The sequence below is a fragment of the Nilaparvata lugens genome, chromosome 6 (genome assembly GCF_014356525.2).
Source record: "Nilaparvata lugens isolate BPH chromosome 6, ASM1435652v1, whole genome shotgun sequence".
NCBI classification, from domain to species: Eukaryota; Metazoa; Arthropoda; class Insecta; order Hemiptera; family Delphacidae; genus Nilaparvata; species Nilaparvata lugens.
In genome coordinates this window covers 65,012,630-65,033,592 of record NC_052509.1, presented here as the reverse complement: position 1 = coordinate 65,033,592, position 20,963 = coordinate 65,012,630, and the positions used below count along the sequence as shown (strand labels likewise).

At 34.5% G+C, this 20,963-nt stretch overlaps 1 long non-coding RNA gene across 1 annotated transcript in view; it reads right to left on the bottom strand.

The window, feature by feature from the left end:
• LOC120352088 overlaps positions 1 to 20,963 on the bottom strand; it is a 165,931-nt gene that overhangs the window by 98,410 nt on the left and 46,558 nt on the right. The window contains exon 2 of the long non-coding RNA XR_005571691.1: positions 17,497 to 17,527. This is a non-coding gene — a long non-coding RNA (uncharacterized LOC120352088). The remainder of the gene's footprint in view (positions 1 to 17,496; positions 17,528 to 20,963) is intronic.

Here is a 20,963-nt window from a genome sequence, read left to right as displayed (position 1 = left end):
ATATATAAAAGCGAAATGGCACTCACTCACTACTGACTGACTGACTCACTCACTCACAGAACTAAAAATCTACCGGACCAAAAACCTTCAAATTTGGTAGGTATGTTCAGTTGGCCCATTAGAGGCGCACTAAGAACGGATTTGGGAAAAAATCAAAAGATACGCCCAAAATCTGCGTTTTTCCAGTTCCAGCGTTTTTAGCGTTTTCTCAGCTTTATCAAGAACAAATGAACAGAAAATGTTCAAATTTAGTACAGAAGCTCAGCTAGCTAGGGTGTAATAATGTTGTGTTAGGAGGAATTTGTAATGACGTCAAAGATACGCTCAAAATAGCGTTTTTCCAACGTTTTTTGCTTTTTCTCAGATTTATCGAGAACAAATGAACAGAAATTGTTCAAATTTAGTACAGAAGCTAAACAAGGGTGTAATAATGTTGTGTTAGAAGGAATTTGAAATCGCAAAAAATACGCCCATAATCTGCGTGTTCCAGCGTTTTTTTACACTTTCTCAGCTTTATCGAGAACAAATGAACATAAAATGTTCAAATTTACTACAGAAGCTCAGCTGGGGTGTAATAATGTTGTGTTAGAAGGAATTAAATTGCACTAAATAATTTAAATTAATTGGAGATTGGATCGAGCGAGTACTTTGACTTTTTGATGGAATGAAGCATGCTCAAGTGAAAAATGCAGGCGAGCGAAGCGAGCCCGCTGATCTCATTTTTGGACGATCCAGTCGGGAGTCCAGGGGGCGGAGCACTCTGGCTAGACGGATATGGCGAGCGAAGCGAGCCTGACGGCTAGTCAGATATACAGGTATCAGCCATCCTCTACAGAAGACAGTGGCATTATACTTTTTTGATTAATACAATAAGTACATCATAAAAATGATAGGGAGAGAAAATAAGGTAACCTTGTGCTATTCCTCTCCCAAATTTAAATAAGTTTACACATAGTCTGAGATAGGTTGAATTAATCTTGTAGTTGTTCACTTCACAATATTTGCAAAACCTTTATTTGGACAATTTATTTTATGAAATTGGGATTGGAATTAAAATTTATTCACAACACTGACATATTTTACAAATATTTTTACAATGCAATTATTATAAAGAAACAGTATCATGATGGAAAAGAAAGTTTCCATGGAAAGAAGTGTTTGACTGTAGTCTGTTTCTTAGTCCTAAAGTTAATATTGTAAATGATAAATAAATAAAACGAGAATCGGCAACGATGTCCTCCCATAATTCTCCACTGCCATTATAACGTGGACCTCATTATAGGAAGTGCGATTCAACTTTTTTTTTAAGGTATTCACCTATCCACAAATGGCATCGCGCTCTACAATTGTAAACGCATCTAGGCTGAGATTAGAAGAACAATCATTGAAGAATTTGTGCTGACGCGAAGTGCGGGGAAAAAGGAGGCTATTCGGTAAAAGGAAGGTGGAATCTGCCTCTGTCTCATCTTAGTCTTCACTGAGAAAGTTGTGAAACCTTTCATGTTGAAGGTAAGTGGGCCACTGCAGGGCATGGGTTACCTTTTTATCCTCGTTCAACAGACAAGCATTGCATTCAACCTTTACTCTGTGGCATCCCTTTCATCTTTTCTTTCAATTTTATTTTCAACATCTACTCTGCTTCAATTTTTGATCCTTCATCATTCCTTTCAACAATTTCTAATCCTTGTCCACGAAATCCAGTTCAAAACTACGTCTACATACAGGCACACCTACAAGCCCAGCCCACTCTCTCTTGATTGGTCAAACACGATTCGAAGTGTGTTTCTAAATTCAGTCTGTAGATGGCAGTACGTACTGTGTGATCAGCAGCTTTTCTACTTCCTTCTTCTCTTTCTTTCGTTCTTCTCAATAATCAATTCTCTTCCTTCTAATCTTCAGTTCTAGCCTCTTCTTCTTATTCTTCTTGTTCTTCTCCTACTTCTTCTTCTTCTTCTTCTTCTTCTTCTTCTTCATTTGCTGTCCAACTGCCGTTTCACGTTTCTCAAACTGATCTGACTGACACATTATACCTCTGCACAAACCAACAACACCATCTTATCAGAAAAGGAATGCTGTTTTATCGCGTCCAGCCAAAGCTAGACCGACCAACAATTAAGCTATTAAACTATAGATGGAAGGCTAACAAACTCTAAACACTAGAGACGTCGTCTATAAGTTATTCAAGAATTTTCAATTTCATAAAGAACTGAAAATCATCTTATTGAACACATAAGATTACTGGAGAAGTTGTTTAATTTAATAAAGAACTGAAATTCATCTTAGAACTTTGTTTAAACACTGATTCCTGGTGCTTGTGTTATCCAATTCATCCACACAAGTTTCAAATTAAAATTGAATTCAAAATTCAAGTTCAGTTCTAATTTCAATATCAATGAATATGTTGTTTAAATATTATTCTAGAATTTGCCATTCAATAAAGAACTGAAATTCATTTTACAACTCATTCCTGGTGCTTGTGTTATCCAACTCATCCATACAAGTTTCAAATTAAAATTGAATTCGAAATTCAAGTTTAGTTCTAATTTCAATATCAATGAATATGATGTTTAAATATTATACAAGAATTTGCCATTCAATAAAGAACTGAAATTCATTTTACAACTCATTAACTTACTGGAGACATTTAAGAATTTGTCATTCAATAATTCAATAAAGAACTGAAATTCATCTCACTCAACTCTTTAACTTACTGGAGAGGTTGCTTAAATATTATTCAAGCATTTGCAATTCAATAAATAACTGAAACTTATCTTACTTATCTCATTAGCTTACTGGAGACGTTGCTTAGTTTAAAAAAAAACTGAAATTCATCTACAACTTTGTTTAACACTGGCTCCTGGGGCTTTTGTTATCCAATTTCATTCACACAAGTTTCAAATTGAAATTGAATTGAAAATCCAAGTATAGTTCCAAATTCAAGATCAATTTCACACCTTTTGGTCCCAAGGTCCCACTAAGAACAAAACTGATCCAATAAATAAATAGTGCTAAATTCAGTGCTTGTGTTATCCGATTTCATCCATATCAGTTTCAAATTGAAATTGAATTCAAAATTCAACCAAAGTTCCAAGTTCAATTTCAAACCTATATCAACTTTGGTTCCCAAGGTCCCACTAAGGACAACACTGATCCAATGAATAGTGATCAATTCAGTGCTTGTGTTATCCAATTTCATTCACACAAGTTTCAAATTGAAATTCAATTCAAAATCCAACTATAGTTCCAAATTCAAGATCAATTTCACACCTTTTGGTCCCAAGGTCCCACTAAGAACAAAACTGATCCAATAAATAAATAGTGCTCAATTCAGTGCTTGTGTTATCCGATTTCATCCACACAAGTTTCAAATTGAAATTTAAATTTAAATTTCAAGTACAGTTCCAAGTTCAAGATCAATTTCAAGCCTAAATCAACTTCGGGTCCCACTAAAGACAACACTGATCCAATAAATAGTGCTCAATTCAGTGCTTGTGTTATCCAATTCCATTCATACAAGTTTCAAATTGAAATTCAAATTTAGATCTCAAGTACAGTTTCAAGTTCAAGATCAATTTCTATATAAACTTTGGGTCCCACTAAGGACAACACTGATCCAATAAATAAATAGTGATCAATTCAGTGCTTGTGTTATCCGATTCCATTCATACAAGTTTCAAATTGAAATTCAAATTTAGATCTCAAGTACAGTTTCAAGTTCAAGATCAATTTCTATATAAACTTTGGGTACCACTAAGGACAACACTGATCCAATGAATAGTGCTCAATTCAGTGCTTGTGTTATCCGACTTCATCCATATCAGTTTCAAATTGAAATTAAAATTTCAAGTACAGTTCCAAGTTCAAGATCAATTTCAAGCCTAAATCAACTTCGGGTCCCACTAAAGACAACACTGATCCAATAAATATAAGCATAGAGAAACAATAGCGTGAGTAGATATCCCATGGTATAGGGCGTTTATGTCGCAACTTTTACTGTTATCTCAAGCTGATAGTCCACGTAATTCTTTCCTGTGAAGCTTTATGACGCTGGTAGACTCTCATATTGTGCCGTTCATACACTCTTACCCGGTCAAAACAGTGAAAATCGACAATAATCGATAGTAATCGGCTTGAGATAACAGTAAAAGTTGCGACATAAACGCCCTATACCATGGGATATCTACTCACGCTATTGTTTCTCTATGATATATGTTAAACATCTGACCAAACACAGAGGAAATATTATGGATCCGGAATAAATGTTAACAGTCTCGCTCGGATGAGTCCTGCCAGCAATTAGCATAACGAGATTGTAAAAGAAAAGGAAGTTCTGAATTTTATAGGCTGGAATAATAAGAGGAGCCGTTTAGTATTAAACTGGTATGGTGAGATACACTTCAATCTGTCAGTATTGTTTGAATGAGAAGCATTGATGATATGCATTAGGAATGCTGACAATTTAAAGTGAACCTCACTAAAAGAAGCCTTCAGGCTCAACAGGTCATCAGCCTCAAATAGCGAAGATAACATTTAGCAAAAGTTTGCCAACTCTTCACTAAAGCAAAATCAATTAAACTGTTATTTATTCAGTATGAAAATTGAAATTAGAAATTTTATCAAGTATGAAAATTGAAAGGATTCAACACAAAAAATACTTTTCGCTCCACTTGGATGTAATGAGCTGGTTTTCGTGCGTCATATGGTGGCCGAAAGTGATTGTTTTCTGACCAGGCCGGTAAAATTTTTACGGGCTGTAAAATAACCTTGAAGTCAGCTGATTCTGATTTGATGTGAACGTGTTTACAAAATAGTTTATGAAACGAAATCAGTTTATATGCTTGTAGAATTGAATAAAGTATTCTGCAATAAGATACCATCATTTTATTTGGATGAATGGAATATAAATAAGATATATTATAAACTATTCAAATTCGATTTTCATAGTAGGATAGAACTTCTAACCTAAACTTTCGCAGTCGACGATGACAAGCATTGTTGACATTCAGATTGTCCAAGTTAGTCTGCTAAAACAGCTGATCAAAAAACTTTTCATTATTTGTGTTTATTATTCAAAATCAAAACATTCATACTAATATCATCTTATTGCCATTTGAAAGAATAAAAAAGTATAAACTCAACCTCCCATTCAAACAAAGAATCATAAAATTAAAACATAATTGAACATAATCTTTTAGGTTATTTAGACAATTTGAAATCCACCCAAAAAGAGATCCTCACCCTGTCGTGGTCGACGACGCATTTACGCACAATTAATGAAAACTTATTTTTTTGTGTGGCGAAAAATAGCGTTCGCACCACGGGCAAAAATGAGTTTCCGGCTCTCAATCTTTTCTAGTCCTCGGCCTACGGCCTCAGACTTGAAAACCGATTTCGAGCCAAAAAGGTCTCATTTTCGGCCCTAGGTGCGAAATATACTATTACAGTGTAAAAATTGATTCTCATAACGAAAATATTGTGTTTAGATGTGAACTTGGATGAAGGAAATACAAGTTCTTGAGAATTGAAAGTTTATTTCGGAAAGCAAGGCGGTGGGTGAAGAAACTAACTAAAATTCAATAACTATTTTCATGAAAACATTGTAAAGAATTGTAGGTGAAGAAAACCATTGTAATTTAATAACTATCCTATACTAGCAATTTCTGTTTATATGTTTAGATGTTTATAATTATGCTTGTATTTCAACGGATCTCGAAAACAGCTCTAACGATTCTCACGAAATTCAGAACATAAGAGGTTTATAATATAAAAATTCGATTGCACTAGGTCTCATCCCTGGGAAAACTCGCTGAAGGACATTAAATGGATAAATATTAATCATCCTTGGAAAAGCAGCTGATAATAATTATTTCGTCGTCTGTTGATGATGGATTATTGAGTGAGCGAGTTCATGTGTGTGGGACAGTGTCAAAATTATGACTCAGCTGTTGAACTTTTGTAATCATTCAATCAGGTACTTATTGCCGGTTGCAAAAAAGCCGGGTTAATTTTAATCCTGATTAATTCCAGTAGAGCCATCTTTTTGAAATGGTCTTCTCTGATTTGGTTCACGTGAAAATTAATCAGGATTAAAATTTAACCGGCTTTTGTGCAACCAGGACTTTGTTAGGGAAATTTTTGCATTCCTCTGGGAATTAATCTCAATTCACTGTGAATAGATAGAAGATTTCTGCATGAACTATAAATATTAGACTATTATAATTTCTTATTTGGTAATACATTTTTATGACTTTGTACTCCAGAGCGAAGGTCCCCAATATTTTTCATAATTCAACGAAAAATGATCTATATTACTTCTATAATATCCATTACACTACCACTGCTCTACACTACACTATTTTATAATGAGCGTCCCTTACTAATCCTATAGAAATCAATGCCAAAACAGTATTATTGTTCTCGTATCAATTTATACAATAACGGAATTTCGCTTAGAGAGTTTAATATGAAATGACAATTTAAATCAGTTCGAATGAGATATCGGCAAAATTAGTTGATGTGTATCCATTAAGGCCTAGAATCAATGATTGGAATTTCGCTTAGTCTAAACTGAAAGTAAATATGAAATCACAATTTAAATCAGTTCGTATGAGATATCGGCAGAATTGGTCGTTGTGTATCCATCTAGGATCGATGACGATGTCGTTTATTTTCAATAGCAGAGTTCACTGTTGTCAACAACTTTCCACCTGTCTATATTTAAACTATTTCAAGTCTTCAAATGAAATCTGATAGTTACAGGCACAATATAAACTCATAGGAAGAAACTAGTTCAACATGCTGTAATAAAAAAACTCGTAGCGGTCACAGAAACTAGTTTCACACAAACAAAATAATAGCTGGAAGTTCCCATTTCGTTTAGGGTTGTTCATTTAGAGAATTTGAGTTCGGAATTTTATTACTTTGTGGTCTCGAGTTCAAGTAGTTTTCGTGGTTCAAGATGGTTTTGACAAGAGTATGTCACTTCTTTTTCTAATGTCAGTACTGTATTTTATGATAAAAGAACATGTTAACAATAAAAATAATTTTATCTTTTAATTCCCGTAGCGAAGCACGGGTGCCCTGCTAGTATTAATTATAAATTTATGAAAATGACTATTATGGGGTATTGTTGATAAAACCATATAAAACTTACAACTTAGGCTATGATAAAACCTATTCTGTTTTTCAACCATCAAGTTATTTGTGTGCAAAATCAAACGTTGCAAATTCAGTTGTTGGATTTTCTGATATTCCATTGTTTTAGTGACCTAGTCAATTCCACTGCAATTTACCCATTTCATTGTTCCAATTTCATCCTAATTTATTGAAAATTTTTAATTCAAAATGCATTGATTTTTACAGATTTGAAGTTCTGTTAGAAATCAAGTTAACAATCACAAAGATATTGGAGAGAAGAGAAATAAGAGAAAAATAAGATAAAAAAGATATTTATCTCGGGCCACTCCCGTGTTTCGGATGGACACGTTAAGCCGTCGATCCCGGCTGCCTGAAAAGCAGTCGTTAGGTCATGTCAGAGGCCCTGAAATTGATCAGTTGCGACCTGAAAACTCTGACACCAGACCTGAGCCAGCCAGGTCACTCGAATATTATTATTATTTTCAGAGAGAAATAAGCATACGGGTACCTACTATCGTGGATATTCTGATACTTCAACACCACATCAGGTCTACATAATGAGCAAATATATTTTAATAAACGTTGTCCGGTTTTGTTTTACTAAAGTAAACTTTTCTTTGTAATGTATGCTAATTTATTTTATGTACCATATAAAACATACAATGAGTAAACCACTCAATGTTTTTGAAACTTATCTACATTATTTTTGCTCTTAATTTTTCCATTTTTTTAATTATATTTTTGTGTTTTTAAAGGTCTTGTCAGAGGGAAGATAAGTGTTATTTCGTTTATCGTAGGTTTTATTATCCTCAATTTCATAGAATGAGAGGGTGACAAAATATACCAAATACTGTAGTAATAGCATAGGTTAGAGATACTGTTTAATTGTTTATTTATCTATGGTATTTATTTGTCTCTGGGAATAGTAATAGTATCCAGTTACAAGCCATATATAAACATCGATAAGAGTTTGATATCCGATCAAATATCTCTTCAACTAGCGATCAACGACAAAATTCTGATTACCTTTCTCTAACCATTCAACAGAAACCTCACATTTCCTCAAGATTTTCTTCATGCTACAAACGAGCAAGAATGCATCCTCGTGACTTGATACTGAAACAAGTGACTAAACCAACTACATTTTACGGAAATTCCATTTTAGTTCAACAAATAATGCCTCGTTAAGTCGTTTGTGCACCAGTTTAGAGCCAAACACGTGCGAATGGCAACAAAAATTGCGCATTTCAAGTCGGTTGTCGTCGCGTCGCCGAAGGGCATTGAAGCCTTATTTAGATTCAAGAAGCCGCAAAAATTAACACAGACTACCAGCACCTACAAAAGTTAAATACTAGAAAATTGGATCACAGATTTACAGCATTTTATTGGGGGAATCAGTAATAGATCTTCTTGTTTACAGAAATACTAACATGGGTTGATAAGTAGGCTAATGGGGCAGCATATCTATAGAAAGAGATAAATCTGGGTAACCTTTTAAATTATTTCGTCACGACATTAAAATAGCATAATGAACATAAATAAGAATCTTGCATTATCTAATACTATTAAACGAGCAATTTCTGTTTATATGTTTAAAGTTTCTATGTTTATATGTTTGTATTTCACCGGATCTCGAAAACGGCTCTAACGATTCACACGAAATTCAGAACATAGTAGGTTTATAATATAAAAATTCAATCGCACTAGGTCTCATCCCTGGGAAAACTCACTGAAGGACATTAAAAGGATTTATTCATTCTTGGAAAAACAGCTGATAATTTCGTCGCATGTTGATGATGGAAGTGAGTGAGCGAGTGCATGTGTGTGGGACTGAGACAAAATTATGACTCAGCTGTTGAACTTTTGTAATCATTCAATCAGGTACTTAGTGCCAGTTGTACAAAAGCCGGTTAAATTTTAATCCTGATTAATTCCAGTAGAACCAATCAGATAAGCTATCTTTTTGAAATGGTCTTCTCTGATTTGGTTCACGTGAAATATTAATCCGGATTAAAATTTAACATGCCTTAGTGAGAGAAATTTTTGCATTCCTCTGGGAATTAATCTCAATCCACTGTGATTAGATTAGAACCTTTCTGTATGAACTATAAATATATTATAATTTCTTCTCTCATAATAAATTTTATATGTTTTTGTACTCCAGAGCGGAGCTCGATGCCCCGATATTTATTTATTTTCCAATCACTTGAAAATGACATTAGTAGCCGAAACATGTTGTGATGAAATAATTTAAAAAGGGTACTCAAATTTATATTTTCATTTATATTCAAAAGTAGCCCTAAAGAAAAAACAATAGAAAGGGGTTTGTAAATATTTTGTAAATGCAGTACCTAGCTAATGATTACCGGTGTAAACCAAAGTACGTACACTCATATAGTAAAGATACAGCTTGATCATTGCCTCTGGTACATGTATAAATTATAATACAAATTCAAAAGTGAATAAAACATAACCTTTTTTTTTGGCCAGTAAGTATATGAATCGGAATTCGGGGAAGGAACAGTAATGGGCTGTACCTGTACATTTTGCTAGTTGATGTCATGGTTGTATTGACGGAGATGTGATTTATACCCAAATTGGAAATATAAAGTCTTGAAATTATTCATTTAAAAAATGATAAAATAGCTTCGGTTCCTGAACCATCATCTCAAATATTTCATCACAACATTTGAATCATTTTGATGAATTTGTGATCTGTGAATCATTAAATAAATACAATTTGAACACTCTCATTTGATGCGGTGCTTTTAAAACTTAGATTTCTGGAATTTATTGTTTTCTATGTGGAAAACTAAACGAAAACATGAAAATTCATACTTTTATCCTTTGCTTTTCAAACTCATTGAACATGAGAACAAAAGTTGTAGAAGAAGAGGTAGAAGAAGAAGAAGAAGAAGAAGAGAAATTTTTCCTTTCAATGAAATATTATTAAATAAATAATAAAATAAATAAAGGCCTTTATTGAACATTTCAAAGAATCATTACATAATATTATTGTATATTTAATTGTCGGCATATCTCCATGGCAAAGTGCCGTCAGGAGGAATTTTTGACATTTTGCTAGTTGATGTCATGCGTTGTATTAACGGAGATGTGATTATATACCCAAATTGGAAATATAAAGTCTTGAAATTATTAATTTCAAAAATGATAAAATAGCTTCGGTTCCTGAACCATCATCTCAAATATTTCATCACAACATTTGAATCATTTTGATGAATTTGTGATCTGTGAATCATTAAATAAATACAATTTGAACACTCTCATTTGATGCGGTGCTTTTAAAACTTAGATTTCTGGAATTTATTGTTTTCTATGTGGAAAACTAAACGAAAACATGAAAATTCATACTTTTATCCTTTGCTTTTCAAACTCATTGAACATGAGAACAAAAGTTGTAGAAGAAGAGGTAGAAGAAGAAGAAGAAGAAGAAGAGAAATTTTTCCTTTCAATGAAATATTATTAAATAAATAATAAAATAAATAAAGGCCTTTATTGAACATTTCAAAGAAATCATTACATAATATTATTGTATATTTAATTGTCGGCATATCTCCATGGCAAAGTGCCGTCAGGAGGAATTTTTGACATTTTGCTAGTTGATGTCATGCGTTGTATTAACGGAGATGTGATTATATACCCAAATTGGAAATATAAAGTCTTGAAATTATTAATTTCAAAAATGATAAAATAGCTTCGGTTCCTGAACCATCATCTCAAATATTTCATCCAACATTGTCTCATGGCTGTTGTTTGAAAGCTCAGCCCACTACAGGCGTGTCTTTTCTCGACCAATAGCAGACTTTCACCTTGACAGAGGCCTACCAAGTACCTATAATATGGCTCCATCTACATCTAGACTACACTACAGTATGAATATTGGCTTCTTGATGTTCAACTTTGAGTTTAAAAGAGATTGATAGTGACATAACAGCCGAAACTATTTGTAATAGACCAATGACTGATTGGGTTGGCGTATCGACAATGCCTATCATCTGTTGTCCTACAGTGTGGTCCACGTTATAATGGCAGTGTTTGATTAGTAATGGTCTATCATTCAACAAAGCTGATAGCGCTATCTCTCTCTCGCTTTTGCTCTGTTGCCAGATCGGCTTTTAACAAAGTAGAATTAATGATTAAATGAACAAAATATTTCATCTTAATTATGAAAATTCATTATGAAATTATTGAAAAATATAATTTCTAGCTTAATAAAATATGATTGATTATTTTAAACGAGAATGAACAATAATTTTTACATTAATAAACCTGTATCAGCTACCGTCAAGAAGGCATTGACAAGACAGTGAAGATTGACAACGTTGTTCTCTTATCTTTCTACACTGCCATTATAACGTGGACATCACTATACAAGGCATACTGTCAACTGGTCAGCCCGAGTTGAAAGCTTAGACCACTTATAGAATAGACACGCTGGGAAGTGTAGCCTCTGAAGCCAACATCTACTGCCATATCTCCAAATCATGACGTCATCATCGGATAGAAAACTTTCAGATTGTGTATATTTAATAAGGATGTAAATTATTATTCATTAAAATGGTAAACTCCAGCTGCGCTGCCGCTGAAATAGACACAATCTGCTATGGAAAACAATGTAAACAAACTCTACAGAAAAGTTTTCTATCTGATGCTGACGTCACGATTTGGCGATATGGCAGTAGATTGTTGGCTTCATCGACTTTCAGTATGAATATACAATAGGCCGTGTCTATTCTATAACTGGTCTAAGGTTGAAAGCAAAGAAAGGCCGAGAGAAAATAAAGATTAATTCAAAAAGGAACATTCCTGTTAAATTTCCTAGATTTCTATCAACTTACAATCCATGTTTATAAATCCATCTATCTAATGAGTATAAATGGCCTCAAGTGTTTTATTAGTGTAGAAACCCTTAACAAAATATCTCATACAGAGAAATGCAAACCCGACGATTGAATCTTAGACCTCACTTCGCTCGGTCAATTAGCAAAGCCAAATCTCATTATACTGGAAACCTGCATGACTGTTCCATGAAGAATGATATGACTACTATACTAACAAATGTGAATGAGATAAAAGAATAATCTACATAACGATATAATGTAAATGATCTAGAATACATAACCTCATTTCGAACTTTTAATGTTACCTAAATTTGGGAGAGAACTAATACAAGGTATTCTTAGTTTTTCTCTCCCGATCTGTTCTTCATTGTAAAAACGAATAAAGAATAAAGATGTTGCTTACCAACCTCTCATTACTCATTATTTACTATAATAACACAAATGAAGACTCATTTTACTACAAGTATACCATTGACAACCAATTTCCTACTCTTGAATGGGTACTCCAATAACACGAAACTCCTCGACAAGGAAATTAAAATATTCAAATGAGTTCCACACTGGTAACATTACGGTATTCGTACAACATGTACTCTAGCCAAGTAATTCTTATCAATTAAATTGTAATTGTTGATGCAGGAGGCAACGTAATAATTTATTCTCGACATGCATCTCATGCTGAGGCAACTATGCAGCTCACAGACGAAATATGTCCACATCACTGCATTCCCTGTTATGCTGAGATTCACTTGAAACTGTCAGAAATCGTAGGAAAATAACGTGAATGCCTCTCATTCAACCAATACTGAAAGTTTGAAATGGATCTCACCGAACGAAAAGCCGGATTTTACGCACAGCTAGTGGAATAAAGATTAAAATTGTCGAGGACAAGTTATTTTACTTCATCTTCTTTTACTTCCTCTTCTTTTACTTCAACTTCTTTTACTTCATCTTCTTTTACTTCATCTTCTTTTACTACTTCTTCTTCTACTACTTCTTCTTTTACTACTTCTTCTTTTACTTCCTCTTCTTCTACTTTATCTTCTCTTACTTCAACTTGGGTCTTCTCTTCCACTTCATACTGAGTATCTTCAACTTTGTAACTTTTTTCTTATTTTCATTTGAACTCATTCACCTACTTCTGTTTTTTCTTTACTTGATCCTCCTGTGCTTCTCTTCAGGATCTTTTGGTGATGATTTGTTCCACATTATTTTAGTACTTACTTTACGATGTCTTTCTTTCTCATATGTCGTTTTCTTTTCCCACTAGTTCTATTTATCCCTACTCTACTCCCACTTCTTCTCTTTACTAGCATATACTCGTATTTCTAGCTTTCCCTGTTTTGAACAATCCTCCACATCTTTCATTATTTTTGCACCTAATATCCTAGTAATAATATAAGGGTTTTTTTGCAACAAATGATAATAAGGGTCTAAAATCTGCCTGTCTTTTAGTCTTTCCCCTCTCTTCTTCTCTTCTATTTTTGTTTGGTATCGTTTTCTTCTCTATTTCTACTACAATAGAAACTAGCTATTTCTCCTTTTTTCCCTTTCACATTCTTTCCCCATATCCCTTTTTTACTTTCCTTGCCCTATTAACATAGATAAGGAAAGTATTGCTTTCCGAAAAAAATTAAGGTACCCCAATTTCTAAATTTCTTTACGTTTCAAGGTCCCCTGAGTCCAAAAAAGTGGTTTTTGGGTATTGGTCTGTATGTGTGTGTGTGTGTGTGTGTGTGTGTGTGTGTGTGTGTGTGTGTGTGTGTGTGTGTGTGTGTGTGTATGAGAGTATGTGCGTCTGTGTACACGATATCTCATCTTCCAATTAACGGAATGACTTGAAATTTGGAACTTAAGGTCCTTTCACTATAAGGATCCGACACGAACAATTTCGATCAAATGTAATTCAAGATGGCGGCTAAAATGGCGAGAATGTTGTCAAAAACAGGGGTTTTCGCGATTTTCTCGGAAACGGCTCCATCGATTTTGATCAAATTCATACCTAACATAGTCATCGGTAAGCTCTATCGACTGCCACAAGTCCCATATCTGTAAAAATTTCAGGAGCTTCGCCCCATCAATGCAGATAGATTACCAATTATCAGATACAATTGAAACGAAAAAAATCAAGTGGAGTAGATTGAGCATGAAAACCTCTACAATTGATGTTCAGTAGCATTTTCACCTAAAATTGAATATAAGCTTTAAATTCGAGAAAATGTGATTATTCAATTGCAAATTATTGTTGATTCTATTAAATCATTCACTATGAAGAGATAGCAGACCTCATGTGTGTCTCCAGCGTTATTGCCCTGTCACCAGCTGGCTCAAATCTTTGAATAGTAGACTTGAGATGCGCGGGAACACTAGCGTCAGTTGATCAATTTTCATAATGGCAAGGAAAGTTGTGTGAGTGCGCCACACCAGATTCTTCTCAAATGTCCCAGTCCTCATGGATAGATTCCGTATTCATCATCAGCTGTTTCTTCTTGAATTCTTTTCCGTCTCAGCTTTTTCCTCATTTTCATTTCCCAGTCCTCTTTTCTTTCCCATTATCCTTTTCTCTTCATACCTTACAGTCAATCCTCCTCTACCTAAAGAGTTTTTAAACTTTGTCTACTTATCCTCAACATCTCCACGTCTTTTCCTTCTTCTCCTCCTCCTCCTCCTTTCTTCTTCTTTATCGGGTTCTTTGCTTCATTCTTCTTCCTTGTTTTCTTCTTCTCCATCATCACCGACGTTTCCTCTTCTTCTTCTTTATCTCCATCTCTTCTTCTACTTCTCCTATTCATTCTTCTCATCCGTCTACTTCTCATCCTCTTCCTCATTCCTGTATCTCCTATATTTTCCAGCCTCTTTTCCTTAAAAAAGCTTTCTCATCCATTTCTTCTTCGTTTTCATCTACTTCTCCTTTATCTTCTTCTCCATCTCAGTATTTTTTCTTCTTATTCTTGTCCTCCGTTCTTATCTTCTTCCAATTCTTCTCTGTTCTCCTTCTTATTCTCCTATTCCCGTTTCTTCTATATTTTCATTCTCCTCCTTTTCTTAAAATTTTCTCATCCATTTTTTTCTTCCTCTTCTTCAACTCAGTATTATTTTTTTCTTATTCTTGTTCTCTGTTATCTTTCTTAATCCGTCAACTTCTTATTTTCCTATTCCCGTTTCTTCCATATTCTCATTTTCCTTGAGAGCTTCCTATTCCTTTCTTCTATCCTTCCTCATTCTCCTTCTTGCTTATCCTCCTGGCTGCTGCATTCGGTGGCAGGTTGCGTTGCATCTCGAATCTCTTGGAAACCAGTTCTCTGCTGCCCGTTTCCAAATGTCAAGATCCGTTAGCAGCGCATAGCAGCAACAGCTCAGCATCCACCACTACCTACCGGCACTCCAAACTTTTTTCAAACTTGAATATCTCAACAACTTGTAGAATATCTCAACTTTGAGAATATTCCAACAAACGAAAATCACAAACTTGAAGCTTCGTCCAACAAAAGCAATCGGAGAATCGCGAAATGTTTGAGAAAATCTCAACAACTTGAAGCTTCGTTGAACAAAAGCAATCGGAGAATCGCGAAATGTTTGAGAAAATCTCAACAACTTGAAGCTTCGTCCAACAAAAGTAATCGGAGAATCGCGAAATGTTTGAGAAAATCTCAACAACTTGAAGCTTCGTCCAACAAAAGCAATCGGAGAATCGCGAAATGTTTGAGAAAATCTCAACAACTTGAAGCTTCGTCCAACAAAAGCAATCGGAGAATCGCGAAATGTTTGAGAAAATCTCAACAACTTGAAGCTTCATCCAACAAAAGCAATCGGAGAATCGCGAAATGTCTCGAGAGATAACTTAAGAATATTAATTAATTACATTGAACCAGAGCAAGTCAAGAAACGAGAAATGGTTCAAGTACACGGTTATTCAATCTTTCAAAACTTTCCCTAATTACCGGTACATATCCACCAAGGATAGTATATAGCTATTATAGCTATAGTTATAGATAGTCTATATATTCTACTCCTTGAAACATGATCGTTCATCATTCGTAACTTTCAAGTTGAAATTCAAGTTTCTTCATGTCTACTCAAATAATGAAGATGAACTTCAAACAAATGCACTTTTTCAAGGTTGTATAGTATGGTAATAGATTATGGCATAGAGAAACAATAGCATAAGTAGATATCCCATGGTATAGGGAGTTTATGTCGCAACTTTTACTGTTATCTCAAACCGCTAGTTTATGTAATTCTTTCCCGTGAAGCTGTGTGACACTGGTAGTCTCTCATATTGTGCCGTTCATACACTCTCACCCCAACAAAACAGTAAAATTCGACAATAATCAACAGTAATCGGCTTGAGATAACAGTAAAAGTTGCGACATAAACGCCCTATACCATGGGATATCTACTTACGCTATTGTTTCTCTATGATTATGGTTAGAGATTATAGTTATAGATGATATATGGTTATAGATTACCGGTATGGTTAGAAGATCAACTTGTCAGAACCCGAATGGGTTAGAAAATGAAAATTTTCGAGAGTTTGATTGAAAACTTAGTCATGCTTTGGCTCTATTTATATAAATTTGAAGATTAAAACATGGAAATAAAATATGATAATTATGAAAAGATTTTACATTTCTTAGCTGGAGTAACGACCGCCTTGCATGTATTATAACATGTTCATGTTAAAAAATAAATGATAAACTCCGATCGTAAATAGAACATAAAGTTTAGTTTTTAGTTTAAAATTATCTTTTTTTTTATGTATGTATTCATTTATTGTATAAAACACTATAATCATAATACAATTATAACATTGGAGGAAAAACTAGGCTCAGCCTGTACTATTTCTCTCCAAAAATTTTGATAAAATGCTAATGATGTCCAAAAGTTTAGGTTATGTAATCACACACTGCTTCGTCATATGATTTTTGGTCCAGGAATAATGAATTGAAAATTTTGAATTTTGAAGGTTGATGTTATTACATTTATTTAGTAATGTACAATTATTACACTTATGCGAGGCTTATTACAACAGGCTTATGCCCAAAACTGTCCCTTCTCGAATGTATACTACAGTCCAAATCAACTATTAGGATTAGCCACTATCACTTATTAAAATAACAATTTAGGCCTACACTTCAAAAAACATACAAATCTCCAATCAAAAATAGAATCATGAATCACTAAATCTCACAGAATTAGAAACAATTATCCAAAAAATCTAAATTTCGAATGAAACTGGAAAATTTTGAACCGAAAACTTCACGCACTGATAATCATGAAGCCCTAAATTATCATGAAGATAGAACGGATCACAGTTCTAGAAAAAGCAACTGCATGCATAAATTAAAAATAGTAAATCAAACTCATAAACGATAGTTAATTTTATGAATTATATCACTATTCATTAGTTGAGGGCTCAAGAGAATTAAAGTTATTTATCTTTCAAAAAAAAGTTATAGCCTACTCTGGTTTGGTTATATAGGTAGTTATGCCTTACCAAGTTGATCAAGAAGTAAGAGTCTGGGCACCTAGAACATATGAAAATTAGGTAATTTCAAAAGTTTCATCAATATTAACGAAAAACACATTGTTTGCTACAGTTCTAATACGAAAATTGAATAGTTCTACAGGTTTCAATATCAACGTCGAGCTGCTATGATTTTTCTTCCCTTGGCTGTTATCTCTGATTTACTGAAAGTAACCCCTACTAAAAAGAAACATTATAAAAATATTTGTTCATTTAACAATACACACATAAAATCAGGGCCGGTGACAGGGAGGGGTAGGGGGGGCTACAGCCCCGGGGCCCGGGCCCCCAGAGGGGGCCCGATCCGGGGCCCTAGGTCTGGTTTAAAATACAAATCAGTGGTCTTTTTGATCGGGCAATATTTCCTTTAACAGACTTCTTATCTAAAAATAAAGTTGGGTGTAATGCATTAATCAGTAGGGCAAAACTTGAGTTTTTCTTCTATTGTAGAATAGAAGAAAAGAAACTGTAAATTTGAAGGTGAGGGGTTTTAGTACTGTGGTGGCCCGCAGGTCCGGCCCGGCCGCCCAGTGGGTATTATCAAGTCTGCGAGGTGGCAGCATGCAGCATTGGCAACACTGCACTAGCCGTCATCGCGGCCGGCAGCAGTGTATTTGTCTAGCTTCTTTGTTTACTTATGTCTGTTGCACGCTGTCAATTTTCTGTGCGGTTTCGTGGATAGTTCTATCGTTCCGTTTCTGTTCCGTTTGAATCACCCGATTCAGCTTACATTGAACAGACAGCATTTATTTTGAGATACGTGCATGAAACCGAAGAAGAAAGTGAACCCTACAAAGTGCAAGAACGACCTCTATGTTTTGCTGATTGCACAAAAAAGAGTGGCAAAGATATTGCTGAGCTTATCTTGAGTACTTTGAAACGCTATGAAATCCCTATAGAAGACTGTAAAGGCCAAGGGTACGACAATGGAAATAACTTTAAAGGTGCCTATAAAGGAGCTCAGGCTTTCATATTATCAGCCAACAGCAAAGCTGTTTACTCTGCGTGCACTTGTCACTCCTTAAACCTTTGTGGTGAACAAGCAGCGGAGTGCTGTCCAGTGGCTATAACTTTTTTTGGGGCTGTCCAAAAGTTATTCAACATTTTCAGTTTAAGCCCCCAGAGGTGGGATATTTTGAAAAATAGAATACCCAGATCTCTTCACTCCATGTCAAAAACACGATGGTCAGCAAGAGTGGATAGTGTAAGACCTGTTGCACCTCATCTTTCTGGAATAGTAGAAGCACTTGAGGAAGTGATCAAACTAAATTTGACAGCAGAATGTCATCGAGACGTAGAGGGACTGAAGAAATACTTCAAGAGCTTCAACTGCCTTCTTCTTGCATCGGTTTGGTACAAAATATTGAAAACCATTGACACAGTCAACAGAGTTTTACAGAACCGTGGTGAAACCTTAGATGTAGCGTCAAAGAATCTAAGTCAATTGATAGAAGATTTGAAAGTTTTGCGGAATGATATGGTTGGGATAGAATCTTCAATGAAGTTTTGGTCATTGCTGAAAACATAGGGTGGCCGCAGCAACTTGAAGAGGAAGAGAAAAGAAGTAGGAAACGAAAAAGAGCAGCTGACGAGGATGACGAGGTGTGTGATGACAATACGGAACATGAACTTTATGCAAAGACCACTTTTAAGAACAAAGTTTTTAATGTCATTTTGGACAATGTCATTGGGGACATGACAGTGTGTTTCAAGTCAGTCAGCGATTTGTGTAGTAACTTTTCTGTTTTGTGGTCATTCAAAGAAATGCCAGATGACCTGATCGAAACTAAATCTGCTGAACTAGTACAACGACACCAAAAGGATCTGGGAACCGATCTTCTTGAGGAACTGGTGAGTCTGAAGCAAATATATGAAGCAATCTTTGGTGGAAAAAAACTTTTACCCTTTGAACTTCTCAATAAAATTAAACTCTTCAATTTAGAATCTTTATTCCCAAATCTTACTGTTGCCTTGAGAATTTTTCCCACAATTCCAGCCACAGTCACCAGTGCAGAACGTTTGTTTTCAGTATTAAACAGAATAAAAACGGTTCTACGCTCAACAATGTGCCAAAACAGGTTGTCAAGCCTAGGTGTTTTGGCGGTGGAAATGGGCCTAGTAAAATGAGCAAATGTAGATAGAATAATTATTGACGAATTTGTGTCAAGAAAAGCCAGAAGAGGAGTTTTGTTGTAATCATGGTTAGATTAAAGACTTTAATTGACGGAAAGTGTTGTTTACTTTGTAAATGGAAAAAAAATCAAGTATGTATAATCATAATTTCTCTACGTGAATTATATGTAATAATTATGTATATGGATTAATAAAATCAATTTCTTCAATCAAAACATGTTGTATTTTTCTTTTTTGAATACCATTGCCTATTCAATTAATTCAACATTTACAGTATCTGTAATGCTTCAATGAGTGCCTAAATTTTTGGTTTACTTAAATATGAAACAGCCTGAAAAGATAATTTATGAATGAATAAGTGAAAACAGGTCTAGATTACACCAAAATGAGTTATTTTATCTGTAATTCAACATTGTTCTCAGGGATTGGGGAGTATCCCTAGACCCCCGGTACCCCACACAAACAAAACGCCTTCATGCATACCATACCTAGGGGCCCGGATTAGGTCCAGCCCTGGGGCCCGCGATCGCTCTCGCCGGCCCTGCATAAAATACATGATTAGAAAAGGATCAACAGGCCTAGCCCAAAACTGCTCTCTTTCCGAATTTTGATAGTAGCGAGCCAATGTCTAAAAGGTAGGTTATGTTGCTTCACTTCACAAAATTTCAAATTTCTAACAATGTTTTAAGTATGAACTACAGTATATTAAGGACAATGACAAGATTTGAAGAGTTAATGTCAAGATCTATGATACGAAATTTTCTCCGAAATGTATTTAGGAAAAGAGCACTATACTAAAACAGTAACTTAATTCATAGAATTTTTCAACAGTCATTATAAATTCATTCACATTAACTACAACAATGCAATCTATACATTATCCCTTTGGAAAAAAACATCCTACTTAGAGATATTTATATCCTAACATCATCCAACTTGATATTATCCATTGATATTGTAATGTATTTAGAAACTATGGTACAACAGTAATTCATAGAATTTTCAACAATCATTATAAAAAGTATTCATTGACATTAATTACAACAATGCAATCTATACATTATCCCTTTGGAAAAAACCATCCTACTTAGAGATATTTATATCCTAACATCATGCAACTTGATATTATCCATTGATATTATTTATTTATTTATTTATTTATTAGATGGAGCGAACAATACAATAGTCGAAAAAAAAAACCCAGGCTATTGCCCAAAACTTCTTCAATTTCCTGATTTTGTCACAAATCGTCCAAATATTATGTAGGTTATGTTCACTTCAATTTCAACACAAATCTTCAATCT